Raw genomic sequence first — 15,192 nt, forward strand, 5'->3', positions numbered from 1 at the left:
GTAGGGAGAGATAGATTAGCTAGTTCTAGGAAAAACAGGGTTCTAACCGGTACAGTGAAATGGGACTGGGTCAATTTATGAATTATGAAATGAGGAGGGGCTACCTTCTGTTATAAGTCAAGGTCATGAAAGCCTTAATTTCGACTATTAAAATTATGAAGAAATGGGGAGAGTTTTGTTTGTCTTTAAGGGAGCACACATTCAAACTGGAATCTCTCTGGACTGGAATCTCTGGATTACAGTTGTGCTTTCCAACTGAAGTTCCACAATGATGACTGTCTTCACCTCAACACAGACTCTTCTTAAAAGCCTCCTAAGGTTTTAGGATATCCAAGTTTACAGTTATTTCAGTCCATGAGAAAGGAAATGCTTCTAAGGAGAACTGAGGGAAAGATGTCAAGGAAAAGGAAAATGTACTCTCCTATGATGGTACAATAAAACTAACACAAGATAGGCAAAAGATATAGGTCAGTGGGCTTGACTTTGATCTTTGGGAAAATTCTTGAAAGGATCATTAAAGAAATGGTTGAATAAAAGGAAAGTAACAATTACAAAAAGCCAACATCACTTCATCAAGACCAAGTCATGACAGACTCAACTAGCAGATGAGAGTAAACAACTAGTAGGTTGTATGTATCTTGAATATATTGTTTACCTTGATCTTAGCAAAGCTTTTGATCAAGTGTCAAAAGTGATCATTATTGAGAGAGAAGGATTAGAAAATAACACCATCAGATGGATTCACAACAGGTTGCATGGAGGGATTCAAGAGTAGTTGTTAATCCTCCAGAGTCAATATGGCAGGAAGACTCCAGTGGAATACCCATGGAATCTAAGCTAAGTTTTTTATTAGTGACTTGGATAAAGGCATTCTTGGTGGCATACTCATCATGGTAACTAATACATACACTCACCTCTGACTTCCACCATTCTAATAGTCTAAATGGTTTTTCTGTTTCCATTCTCTCTCCTTCCTAAGAGGAAGTATCACCATCTGCTTTGCTGCTATACGCCAAGGACCCTGGACCTATCCACTTGACTTACAGCTGCAACTTTCTATATATGTTGTCTCTCCATTAGAATAGGAGCTCCTTGAGAGCTGAGACTGTCTTATTTTTCTATTTGTATCAATAGTACTTAGCACAACGCTTTGCACATAGTAAACCGTTAATGGAAGGTAGCTAAGTAGCATAGTAAGCAGCTAATATTAGTATTAGTGTTAGTATTACTAATTTCTAATTAGTTAAGTTAGTAATTAGTTAAAATAACTAATTATTAATATTAGTATTAGTTAGTATTAAAATATATTAACAGTAATTAATATTAGCTAGTATTATAGTATTAGTTTTAAAAAATACTTTATTCATGCATTTCTTCCTTTCAGCATCCAAAATAATCTTCCTAAGGCATAAGTCTGACCATGTCACTCTGCTGCTCAAACACAATGGCTTCCTACTGCCTCAATGATAAAAGCACAGACTTCTTAGCTCAGCATTATAAGTTCGTTCAATCTGGCTCCATCCTACCTTTACAGACATTTCATAGTATTCTCCTTTGCAAGCTCTATATTCCCACTAAAATAGGCTAATAGCTGTTCCCCAAACCCAATGTGTTCAACACACCACCTCTCTCCTTTGTGCATTTGAACAAGCCATCCCCCAAACCTGAAGTAGCTCTCTCATCTCTAAGGAGTAGAATCCCTATTTTCCCTCAAGGCTATTTCTCCCTCAGATGCTACCTCCTTTGGGAAACCTCTTATGCCTCTAGTTAACACTGTCTTCCTCCTCAAATTACCTTGCATTTTCTTACCTATGTACATGTACTCCCTGTCCTAGCAGCATATGCATAGAGGACTATCCTTTTTGCCTTCACATTTCTGGGACCTACGAATCATGAACCTTAGAAATGTTTGTAGAGCTGTAACTCTATGAGTGCTAATTAAGTTCAAATGCCGGCCTGAAATCCTGACTATAGCTCCCCCACAAAGAAGCTGCCCAGCCTCTGCTTTAATATTTCCAGGGACTGTGAATTCACGAGATAGCAAAGCAACTGATTCCACTTTGGGACCATTCTAATTGTTAGAAACTTCCTTTATCTACTGAATTTAAGTACTGGCACCCACAACTTCCCCCTTCAACTTTTAACCATCAGGCCTAGTTCTACCCTGTGCATCAACACAATAAACAATTTCTCTCACAATATTGCTTTAATGAATTGAAGGTATTTTGTTGTTGGTCCCCTCACCCACACCCCAACTCGCCCCTGAGGTTACTCAGGACAGAAAAAAGATAGCGGGAGGAAGGTGGAGAGGACAGACAGCTGAAATTAGTATTTAAATCACAGCATTCCACCTACTCTCTCATTACATCTTTTCTTCAAAACTGCTGACAAGAAACCAAACTAAAAGCTTTGAGCTTCACCACCTGTTTCTACATATCCTCTAACATGGCTTTAAAGGAGCGACAAGATGGCCAAGTAGCCAGAGGACCCCAGAGACCCAAATAATCCACCTCTGAATTACCTCTGAGAACTGGATCTATCTTTCCTCTCCTTTCCCTCTTCAGACAAAGAAAGAAACTCATTTCAGTAAAAAATTTACAAGTGTTAGATGTCAGAGGCTTTGAGCAACACAGATACAGCTACATATGATCTAGCATGTCTGCTGCACCCATTTACCAAATAAGAGAATTACTTTGTGACTACAGTCTAATCGGAGTCAAGGACTCAGGACACATCACATGGAGGTTTTTCAGCTACTCCCCCAACCCCACCAAAGGAGACAACGACTCAAGTTAAATGCCTATTATTACTGCTACTAAACGTAAGTCTACAAGCTTTCATGAGGAAGATATAACATATAATCATAGCCCTCAGAGAGTTTACAATCTAATTAGGCTTAAGGGGCTGATGTCCAGGGATGAGAAGTAAATTTGTGTCCATAAACTACTGCTGTCATTCATAGATGAGGATGTCAGCATCACAAAACTGCCCTGTGCAAATGAAGCAACAAAACCAGCTGAGGGACAGCACTTTTCACTAAAATTTAACTGTATCTTGAGGAACAGTACACCCCCCTGACTGCTCCTCTCCCATGCTGACTGTTCCTTTCTTTTTTTTTTCTAAATTTTATTCATTTTAAACTTAAATACAAAATGAGAAAAGGGAGGAAAAAATTGCCACGTACACTGCAGAACACAAGACAGAATTCAACATAAAATAATAAAATTCCATTTCAAGAAAACCTATCTAATAAACAGTTCCTTTCTTTCATAACCCTGATGTCACAAGTTGAAACTCCTTGTTGCCTAGTAACCCTGTCAAAATTGTATTCTTGTCATCTTTACTCAAAAGCCTATTTGAAACAATAACAATAACAACAATGACAATAACAAAACCTCAAACAGTTCATGCTTTCTGATAATACAACCCTCTCCCAAACTTCATTGTAGCCACATACCAACCCTCCAGGACACTCTACCATTTTCCTTAGTTACTTCAGTGATAAACCTGAATGAAGCCGCCTTCTTTTTATCAGGATGGTGGCAAGACCTGCCTTTCTGGAAAAGACTCAAGAGTCAGGAGACTTGGGTTCACACTGTCCCAGCTCTGCCATTTCTTAGCTGTGACACCCTGGACAACCTCTTGAAGGAGACTACAGCTAATCTTGGCAAGAAGAGGCACTTCCACCCCTCAGGAGAAAGGTGTGAAGATTCAGAAAGATTTTGAGCTGTAAGACAAGGAAGATGAAGCAGCTGATAACAAATGAGCTTGATCTTCTCTAATACAAAAGAGTGAAGACAAGGGCAGAAAGAGTAGGGGTAGATTTTAAGGGCTTGTAGAGAAAAAGGGAACAGGCTGCCATCAGCAGTGTTATTGGGAGTCTACCTCTTTTACTTAAAAATCTCATTTTTATTGATATTTTGTTGTTGCTTCATCACATTGGTTTCTCAAATATGCCTCTCCCTCCTCTCCTATTATCTATTGTAACAGTAATTTTAAAACAAAGAGTGGAAAAAATTAAGCAGAACTAACAGATTGACCAAGTCTCATAGTATATCCAGTATTTCACATCAGGAATAAAACAACAGCAGTTCCCAAACTGCTGTGTTAGCAGAGTTCTTAAATCTATTTATCTACACATTCATTCACATACATTTAATTAAATGTCTTCGATGCATAAGCCATTATGCTTGGCATTTTCCTGGCATCATTATTATGGAATATGTTGTACCAGTCTTTTGCAATATGACAGATTAAAATTCTGATAGCCAAAGATATGGTTTATTTAAGTCCAGAAACAGCCCATTCTTGAGGGTAGCTGTATATTTTTAGGAGTATGTTTCAAAGCAACTCATTAGGAATTCAATGAAGATTTGAAAATATCAAAGAACCTTATAACTCATTAGGTAACAGAATATGGAAGACAGATATGAAGCCTAACAGAGGAGGCTAGGCTTTTAACCAGAGTCTGAGAAGCTGACTTTTTATACAGAGCTCGTGAGCTACATGGCCCACCACTTGATGGGATATAAATTCCCTGAAGCTGTCTTCCTTAATCCCTAGGCCTTGATTTTCTTTCCTGAGAGGAGCCTATCATTCAATACAGGCAAATCATTTGTGAAAATGGCTTAGGATATATACTCGGACATATGAAATGGAGAAGGTAGTCAGGAGTCAAATTCAGTACGTTAGCATATAATGTTTGAATTCTGCTAATTCCTCATCCTATACTCAAGAATTTCTGTTGTTCTAGGACAGATAATCCCAGTAACACCAACCTTTATTACTTCCCAGTCAGGTTACTAACAACCCATCTCACTCTCTTTCACCTCTGTAATTTCCTTTTCTACATGATGATTAAAGTCTTTTCTGGAAGAAGTCCATACAAAGAGTTTCCCTTTAAAAGTTATATGCCAAGAAGATAACAGAGAAAATTGCCGCTCATTTTTATCATCCAGAAAGACTCTTCTTATGAATCCTTGGGGAAGTTTGCTATAGGGTCAAAATCACTAGTTGTTTCTATTTTCATTTAGTTCCTTCCTAGACAAAGATACATATAGTTGAAACTACGTATAGTATTCTAAATCAAAAGACTAAATTGTGGCTTAGACCTTCCTTCTCCTTCTAATTCCCTGAACATTGATCCAATTCAGAAACTATCTTTGGGTCAACTCATGCTTATCTTTCCCTATTTTCTCATTCAGTATCCAAACAGCATTTTATCCTTTTAAAGGTGCTTTCATTTATGTTAACTTACTTAATTCTCACAATGGACTCTGGTGAAATAGGTAATATAGGTATTATACCAGCTTGGCAGGCAATAGACAGAAAAGTTTAGGCCATGGTTTTTCTACTTAACCATACTGTCTACCTACTATGCCCTACCAACATAAGGTAGGAGAGAAGAAAATAATTTTTTCCCAGAAATCAGCAGTTATTTGGGAAAAAAAACACCAACAATTTTAATTGGATAATGTCCAAACCTAGTTCTTTCATGTTTATCCTGGTCTCATACTTTTTGTAAAAAGTATCACCTAAATACTCTAGGCCTCAGTTTCCTCATTTGTAAAAATGAGGGAATTAAACTAGATGGCTTCTAAGGTCTCTTCTAGGGCTAAAAACATAATTATATGACCCTAAGTATGGTACGCATATTTGGATAGGTGGTAAGTATATTAGGCATCCAAAGTTTTATGAAAAAAGGTTGTCAGCAAGGCCTTTAGAAAGAAATGAGTGGGAAAACTGAGTTTTGATCAACAAAATGCTCATTGCTACTATACAATCATCCACCTCACAAAAACTAAGATGGTGGAATACATTAGCCCTTTCCCAAATTACAGGTTATGATTTAATATAATCAACACATGGCCCTTGCTCCATTCCTACAGATATCTATCAAGTTTACAAACTAAAATTCTCCTCTGATGGCTCACTGTGTGGCAGTGACCCTGAATTTTCAAAGGCAGTGCATAAGCTCTAGCAGGTCCTATATCAAGTAGGAAAGGTTGAGTATAGACTTGTCTAAAGACCTGTCTGGCTAAGTTCAGAAAGGCTCATCACTAAGTTGACTGCAGAGTGATTGTTTTAGCTACAATTCCTCTCAAAGATCATTTAAATTATGGAAGAGTTGGGCTCTGCATGGAAAAAAAAACATACTGAAGAAATCAAATTTGAGAAAAATTGAAAAAGCTATGAACTTCTTTCTAAAAGAAAGTAAAACTATCCACATCACTTTTTTTTTTGAATACAAAATAGTTCCAGCTAACTCTATTGGGTAAATAAAATATTCAGACATCAATAGTATATTACTTTACAAATAGATCAAAGATGAGGGGGAAGAGGAAGTCAGTCACCGATCCAGCTTTGTTATACACAAAGATCAGCAGGAATGAGCTATGAATGTTACTGATCTAGCAAACTACAACACCTACAAACAAATCTGCCCTTTCTTCCCATCCCAGTGCTGTCCCCCCACAGTAGGGGCAACTGTTTGTTGTAAAACAAATTTTAGCGGATGGGTATAATGAACACTGATTCCAAATACAACAAAAAAAGGCTTGGGTGTAAAAATGTCCCTTGGTCTAGAATGACGTTTTCATGACTAAATTTAACAGACAGGAGGGGATAGAAAGTTTACCAGGATAACGCCATTCCTAAATCTATGACGATAAGTATTATTTTCTTCCATAGGCTTCTTTGCTCTTGCTGAAATCTCAGTGGCATTCAGTATTTTCAATGAAGAGTATTAGGGCATCAAGGAACAAAGAATATTGCACAACTCCAAAGAGATTTAAAAACAAAGAAAGAAAAGGAAAAGGCCTCTATGCATAAAACTATTTATAGCAGCTTTTTTTGAAATATCAAAGAACCAGAAATTGAGGAGAAACCTCTCAGATGGGGAACGTCTGAACAAATTATAAATGAATGACTATTATTATGTCATAAGAAATTAGGAAAAGGGCAGTTTTGGGAAAGAATTTATGAATTGATGTAGAGTAAAGTGAGAAGAACTTACAGAATTGATACTATAACAACACCGTAAAGATAACTGAAAAAACATAACTCTGATCAATACTGTGACCAACAATAATCCTAAAGGATTGATGATTAGGTATGATACTCAGTTTCTGATAAAGAGATTTATTCAAGAAGCAGAATAAGACATATATTTTTGGACATGGCCAATACAGGAATTGGTTTTGCTTGGATATACATACTTGTTATAAGGGTTTTTCTCCCGTATTGGGAAGAGGGAAAGTAGGAGGAAAAGAAAATAAGTCTTTCTCTCTCTCTTCCTCTCCCCCCGCCACACACTCAAGGAGACTACACTAAGGGGGCACTTAGCCCACAGTGTTCCCTGAGTAAGAACTGTACTCATTCAGAACTATGCTTAAAAAACCCCCAAAAAACCACTAAACTGCATACCCCTTACCCCAGTGAAACATTACTACTAGGCCTATACTTCAAAGAGTTTAAGGAAAAAGGAAAAGGACCATTAGGTAGAAATATATATATAAGATATATATATATATATATATATATATATAAGATATATATATATATATATATATATCAGTTTTCTTTTGTTATTGTTGTTGTAGCAAAGAATTAGAAACTAAGGGATGAAGAGTTGCCTATCAAATGGGGAATCCTGAACAAATTATATGTGATGAAAATTATTGTGCTGTAAGAAATGACAAAATAGGGGCAGCTAGGTGGCACAGTGAATAGAGCTCTGGCCTTGGAGTCAGGAGGACCTGAGTTCAAAGACAGCTTCAGACACTTACTAGCTGTGTGACCCTGGGCAAGTCACTTAACCCCGATCGCCTCAGTGAAAAAAAAAAAAAAAAAAAGACAAAATAGGTAGTTTCAGAGAAGCCTGGGAAGACTTGCATAAACTGATGCACAGTCAAGTGAGCAGAATTAGAACTTATAGAATAATGACAATATTATAAAGAAAAACAACTCTGAAAGACTTAAGAATTCTGAATGACCAACCATGATTACAAATGAGCAACGAGGAAACCTTCCAGTCTGCTGACAGAGAGGTGATGGACTCAAGATGCAGAATAAGGCATGTTTTCAGAAACAGACAACATAGGAATTAGTTTTCCCTGACTATGTATATTTGTTACAAAGGATTTGTTTTTCTTTCTTCCTCTCTTGGCTCCCTCCTTTTGGGGTTAAGATGAAAGGAAGAAAAGGCCTAGGGAGCGGGTAGGAAAAGAAAAGAGGTTTAAAAAAAAAAAAGAAGGTAACTTCAGTATTGTGGGGTTTTGTTTTTAATGCACAGAATAAAAAAAAAAGAATCACAGATAAGCAGGACAACTTTAAAGTTACATGTTGAACATACTTTTTTAAAACTTGAGCTGCTATCTGTAGTCATATTACAAAATGGTCTAAATTACTATTGATTACAGAAATGCAAATCAGAACAACTCTGAGGTACCACATCATACCTATCAGATTGGGTAACAAGACAAAACAGGAAAATGATAAATGATGGAGAAGATGTGGGAAAATTGGAACACTAATGCATTGCTGGTGGAGTTGTGAACTAATCCAACCATTTTGGAGAGCAATTTGGAACTATGTGCAAAGTGGTATAAAAATGTGCATTCCCTTTGACCCAGCAATATCACTTCTAGGGCTGTATCCCAAAGAGATCATACAAACGGGAAAGGACCCACATGTACAAAAAAATTTATAGCAACTCTTTTTGTGGTGGCAAAGAATTGGAAATTGAGGGGTTGTCCATCAATTTGGGAATGGCTGAACAAGTTATGGTATAGAAATGTAATGGAATGTATTGTGCTATAAGAAATGATGAGCAAGCAGACTTCAGAAAAACCTGGAAAGACTTATATGGTCTGATGCTGAGTAAAGTGAGCAGAACCAGGAGAACATTGTACGCAATAACAGCCACGTTGTGTGATGACTAACTTTATTAGACTTAGCTCTTCTCAGCATTGCAAGGATCTAAGACAACTCCAAAAGTCTCATATTGGAAAATCCTATTCATACTCAGAGAAAGAACTATGGAGTTTGAATGCAGATCGAAGCAAACTATTTGCCCTTTTTTTTCCCCCTTTGTTTTGTTTCTTTTTTTTTTTGTGGTTCCTCCTATTGGTTCTAATTCTTCTTTACAACATGACTAATGGTGAAAGTATGTTTAATAGGAATGTATATGTAGAACATATATCAGATTGCATGCCATCTTGGGGGAGGAAGGTGGAGAAAATTTAAAACTCAAAAGCTTATGGAAGTGATTGTTAAAAACTAAAAATAGATTAATTAATTAAACAAAAATCAAGCTGCATATAATAGAGATCTACAGTTCTTCATATACATTCCTTTTTTTCCCTGTCCTACTGAATATGGAAAAACTAATTTTATTTGGCGTTAAGTTCGGAATTTAAGGGAAAAAAAATATCATGCTCCTATACTTTCCCAAAGGACCTATCAGATACTTCCCAAGCTGACTAGGTTGAAATGTTGGAAACTGGTGAGAAAGGTTTGGCTTAGAAACAAGAATGGCCCTGAAAGGATTGTCCCTTGTGGGCAACTTGTGACAGAGGATCACTATACATAGGAAGTGTTTCCTGGATCCTAAAATTAAAAAAAAAATAGAAAAAAGAAAATTCCAAACACTGCATACTACTGTGCCAAATGTAAATAAAGTAACCTCTTTCAGAAATGTCCTTGGAAACATCCATTAGAAGAAAAGTGCCACCAAAAGTATTAGACATACATGAGTACATCTTGATAATCTGAATTCTTTTGTAAGCATGCTAAGTCAGAGAAGCACCAAATTTGGTGTCTTACTGGTGTTATATGACTGAAGGGCCTGATATTCACTCAACAAAACCTGCCTTATTTGGTGTCAATCAAGCTCTCTTTCAGAAGAGTCACTAAAACAATTTCCTTAACTCAGAAAAAATAATGCTGACAGCAAAGTGTCAGGCAATGAAATTCTAAGGATTGCTATCCTCCAATCACAGAACGAGTGCCACATCAACCTCTGGCCTTTCTTATAACAACTGAGTTTAATTGTGAAGACAGAGCTTGCTTCTTGTGCCCTTTCCTAATTCTTCCAGCTGCTAAACCACCTGTCTCTCTGAAATTACATGGGTACATGTCTCCCCAGACAGAATGCAAGCCGCTTGAGGGTCAAGATTGTATCATTTTTGCTTTGTACCTCCACTGCCTAACACAGTGGCCAGCACATATTAGACACAATAAATTAATTAATAAATTAATTATTAATTCTATATTAATATATAAATTATAAGTTAATAACTTAGATACAATAAAAATACAATAAATGAATTACCATTCTTTTTAGACATAATCTACTTTGATGTCAAAAACTCCCAGAGCCCAAATGAAGAGAAAAATAATTTTAAGTATACTGAAACAAGATGAACAAATTTCCATGGGAGCTCAAAATTGCTTTCTTGAAAAGTATATAATAACCAACTCACTCCAGATCACTGGAAAAAATAAGCCACACACTTTCTATATTCTTTTCATCATAGATGAAAACCAGCAAATATGGCAAAGCAGGAGAAAGCAGTAAAGCCCAGCTCTCCCCCACAACTACTCAAACACAGACCTAAAAAAATATGTAATACTGAGGAGTGATAGGGAAATCCAAGGAGTGAGTCATTCTTCCAGGCCAGGTCAGCATAAGGAATCAGAGGGGGACAGTCTAGCCAGGAAGGTGCCAGTTCAGGCCTCGAAGGAGACCCACGGATGTGTACAAGAGCAAAAAGGGGTCAAAGATCCAGCCGAGATGGACTTAAAGTTGTTCTGGGAGCAGAAACAGGAACCAAAGAGCAACCCTGTTGATTCAGTCCCATCACTGGGTCAGTAAGGACTGAGGAAGGTATCTGCGTGCAGGGGTGGCATGGAAGGGTTGTATGCCTGAACTGGGCAAGGACAGGAGCAAGAGGCAGCTGTGTGGCTATGACCTTGGAGCAGGGACTCCGATTCAGCTCCCACCCTGGTCTGAGGCCCGCAGCTAAGTAACCACAGCAGACAGCAGGGACCAAAGGGAGCCAGCAGTTCAGTTCTTCTAAACCTACAGAGCTTTCCAAATAGCTGAAAAGAGAGGAAAAGTCTAGTGGAGCACAGCAGGAGCAAGCCTACAGTTCTGTTGTCCTGACACAAACCGGGGACAGGAGCTTGAAAAGCTCAGACCAAGAAGTAAAGGAGCAATGAGACTTCCTAGATTAGATCACTTTGGGAGCGCTGAATATTTGCAGGTCCCAGGCCTGAGCCACTCTTGAGATACCCTAAAGAACAAAGCATCCAATACCCAGAGAAAGTGGCAGCAGGAATTGCTGCTTAGACATTCTCTCCGGAAGTTCACAGAGCCTGGCCCTAACACAGTAAGGCTGGAAGGATGAGTAAACAAACAAACAAACAAACAAAGACTGGACAAAAGGACACCCATCACACAAATCCATAAAAAGAGAATGACTACAAATTATCCACAAGAAAAGCCTCAAATTAAAATATTGGCCACAAGGTCAACTAAAATTCCTGGAGGAAATAAAGCAAGAGCTAAAAAAGAAAAGTTAAATGATTTTACAAATGAAATGAAGGTGCTAGAGGAAAGAATTGGAAAAGAAACGAGATTTGGAGGAAAGACTTGGAAGGAGAATTAATAGCTTAGCACAAAAGGTAAAAAACCTTACCCAAGGAACACTTTTAAATATTTGAATGGATTAATTAGAAGTTAATGACTCTATGAGACAACAGGAAATATTAAAACAAAATCAAGAGATGAGACAAGCCAAGAAGAGAAAATAGTATCTCATTTTAAAAAGAAAGGATTCGGTTCCTGTTAAAAACAGAGATGTTGATCAGTGGAATGAATTGGGTAAACCATAGTGAGGCAACTGAACCTAGTAATCTATAGGTGAAGTCTAAGCAATGACTATTTTCCTCCTTACTGCCTGTGGATAGACTCACATTCAGCAAGTTATCTCCACAAGGGTAAAAAAGCTACATATTCACCATCTCCACTTAAAATGACAGCAGTTCTGATGCAAAGGCGCAAAGGCAGATAAGCTAGTAGACAATGAAGAGAACAGGTGGGTAGAAAAACATGGCCTGACAGGCTCCCCTATACTGTGATTTTTTTCTGTTATTGGAGAAGTTAGGCTTAGAAGTGGAGCCAACCACCCATGACGTCAACATCTGATCCCCGACCAGTCAACTTAGCTCTACAAGTAGCAAGTAGATGGAGTTCTCCTATCAAGCTATGGACAGAAAAGAGAAGATAGTTGTAGGTAGGACTTCACAACCTGCCTGAACAACAGTTGCTCAGTTGAAAAAATGTGAAAACCTTCTATTAATGGAACATATACTTTTATTATAGGAGAAAATTCCCACATCCTGCTTATGTGAACTAAACTGTCTAGAGTTTTAAGTTAAAAGAGGAGGAAGTGATTAAATGAAAGTGGAAAGGGGTGGAAAACAGGGAAATGGCATCAAGAGGAAAGAAATATAGGAGGAAAAGAAATTATATTTCAACTCGATTCTAGAATAAACTGTCCAATCAAAAGCACAGGCTTTGGGGAGAAAGTAAAGGTGGCATACAAAGGCAGCACAGATACACCTGGATATTTACCGTATCAAATTCCAATACTTCCATACTACTCCTTTCTCATGTACATGCCAACCATCTGATCTATGAACCTATTCAGACTCTTTCTTTGAGTTGCCCCACCAAAAAAAAAAAAAAAATCAGGAAAATTGTCCCAACAAAAAGAGCTGAGTAGTGTTCCAGAGACGTGACAAAGTGGTGTGCCTAATCTCAAAGCCAGTGTATGTTTTGTACGGGAAAATGTAGACCAGCTGTAACGTTCTGTCTCCTTCTAGGGTGAAGTTACACCACAACCCATCTAAAGATAGTTCAGTGATTGTACGTTTTCAGGGAAGCACAGAATTAAGCCCTGCCTAAGCAAGCTAAATAGGGCCATGGGGTGTGAGTGACTGAGGCTGTGGGGATGGCTTCAGAGTTTCCTTTCACATGACAAATCGAAGCCCTGGCTGCTCAAGACAGATAAATATAGCCCAGTTTCACCACAACAATTCCATGGACTGGGAACAAAGGTATGACAAGCCTATGTTCCACCAACAATTCCTCCTGCAAAACATGCCACAGCTCAGATTACTGAACTGGTTTGATTTATTGGGTAGAAACTTTGAGATGTTTGATAAGGCCCATGCTAACAGACTTTTAAAGACAACTATATAAGGAATGGTAAATTGTAAGACTAGATTCTGAGTACCTTCCCTGAAGTAATCATTTTGCCCCTGCACCAAGACAACCTAATGAAATCAAAATATAAAAGCTAGTTCATGTATGTAGAGGCTCCAGGAATGATTACCATGGACTTCTCATGGAAGAGAGTGTCCAAGGGCACTATGTGAAAAGAACATCATCTGATGAACATTTGCCACAAGAAGCCCTAACCCACTTGGACTAAAAGTTCTTTAAGCAAATCCTTCCCAGGTTAACTTACTTGTTTTAGGAGGCTAGACACAGAGAACTTCCCCATTAACTACTGTCCTCAATGTCTTGCTTTGTGGATAAAGACCTTGAGAAAGATGTCTACTGAGAGGTACTCAAGTGTTCCTCACTCTCTTCTAAACTCTCTGCAGTCTGGTTTCAATTCAAACTGCTCTCCCCAAAGTTACCAATGATCTCTTAATTGCCAAGTCTAATGGATTTTTCTTAGTTCTCATTCTTCTCGACCTCTACGATCACTTTCTTCTCTTGGATACTCTCTCATCTCTAGGTTGTGACATTGATCTTTCCTGGTTGTCCCTACCTGTCTGACCACTCCTTATCAGCTTCCTTTGCTGGACCTTCCGCACCATCCCCACTAACTGTGATTGTCTTCCAAGGCTTTGACCTGGACTCTCTTCTATACTTTGTCATTACAGCAGTCTAGCAAAGCCTGCAGACTAATCTTTTAAAAAAATATTATTAATTTTTCCTCCTAAAGATTGAGTCTCCCTATCTCACTATGACTAGAAATGGAAGAGCTATTCTTGGGCATGATACTGCTACTGATTAACGCGAGCTTTGACTCGCTCCTTTTCCAACCTGGGCTAGTTTACTCCTTCTCAGGCAACCTGGTTGCCTTTCATTCTCAGGGGCTCAGTGCATTGATGCCAAACTTAGTAAGGACATTGGGTCAACCGGGCCCTCTGAAGGTCAGAATTCCTGAGCTCAACAGATCTGTCAGACTCAGCCTCCCTGGGGGCTGGAATTGTAGACGTGTACCACTATGCCCAGCATTAATACTTTTTAAAATGTATAATATAAAACACCTAAGATTACAAAGTAAACAAATTATACCAAAATACAACTATCAAAATAATTTTTAAAAACCAGGTTTACATACCCCAGGATAAGAACCCCTGCCTTTATACTGTCTTGATTGGTGATCACATCAGCTCTGATGAGTTCAATTACCATCTCCTAAGCTTCCCATTTTCTTCCTTGAATGAGTGAAAAAGCCTTTATTAAGAACTTTGCCAAGTGCTTTGCTAACAAACTCCCTAAAAGTTAGAATAGACCAAATTAAAGTTATGATTTGAGAAGACCACAAGAATTATTTAAAAACAAAGTTGAAAGACTGAGAAAATAGAGGAAAATGTAAAGTATCTCAAATCAAAAACAAATTACCTGGAAAACAAATGAAGGGACAAAAACTTAAGAACCATGGATTCCCTGAAATCTCTAACAACAAGAAGGACAAAAAAAGAATCTGGATATCATATTTCAAGAAATCAGTAAAGAAAACTGCCTAGACATACTGTTACATAAGGATAATATGAAAATAGAAAGACTCCATTGATTATTTCCTGAAAGGAACCCCTAGAATGAAAACTCTCAGGAATGTTATTGCCAAAATTAAGAACTTCTAGATAAAAGAAAAAATAACAAATACTGAGAAACCACAGTCAGGATCATACAAGATTTATTGGCCTCTACTAAAAAGAGGGGATATCATGGAGTGAGATATTCCAAAACGCAAAAGATAAAAGTCTACAACCAAGAGTAACTTGCCAAAAGAAACTAAGTATAATCTTACACGGAAAAAAAATTGGATCGTCAATGAAATTGAGAACTTTCAAATGTTCTTGATATAAAAAAAAAAAGCTGGA

At 37.8% G+C, this 15,192-nt stretch overlaps 1 protein-coding gene across 2 annotated transcripts in view; it reads right to left on the bottom strand.

Annotated features, from left to right (window-relative positions):
• MICAL3 (microtubule associated monooxygenase, calponin and LIM domain containing 3) overlaps positions 1-15,192 on the bottom strand; it is a 240,384-nt gene that overhangs the window by 170,532 nt on the left and 54,660 nt on the right. Inside the window, exon 1 of one of the 2 annotated variants that reach the window (XM_027857318.1) lies at positions 14,427-14,467. The exons of the other annotated variant lie outside the window; for it this stretch is intronic. The gene's annotated coding sequence lies outside the window, so the exon portion shown is untranslated. Of the gene's footprint in view, positions 1-14,426; positions 14,468-15,192 lie in introns of those variants that run through there. 2 annotated transcript variants of the gene reach the window in all.

The sequence above is a fragment of the Vombatus ursinus genome, unplaced genomic scaffold (assembly GCF_900497805.2).
Source record: "Vombatus ursinus unplaced genomic scaffold, bare-nosed wombat genome assembly UNPS02012082.1, whole genome shotgun sequence".
In the NCBI taxonomy this organism is placed as follows: domain Eukaryota; kingdom Metazoa; phylum Chordata; class Mammalia; order Diprotodontia; family Vombatidae; genus Vombatus; species Vombatus ursinus.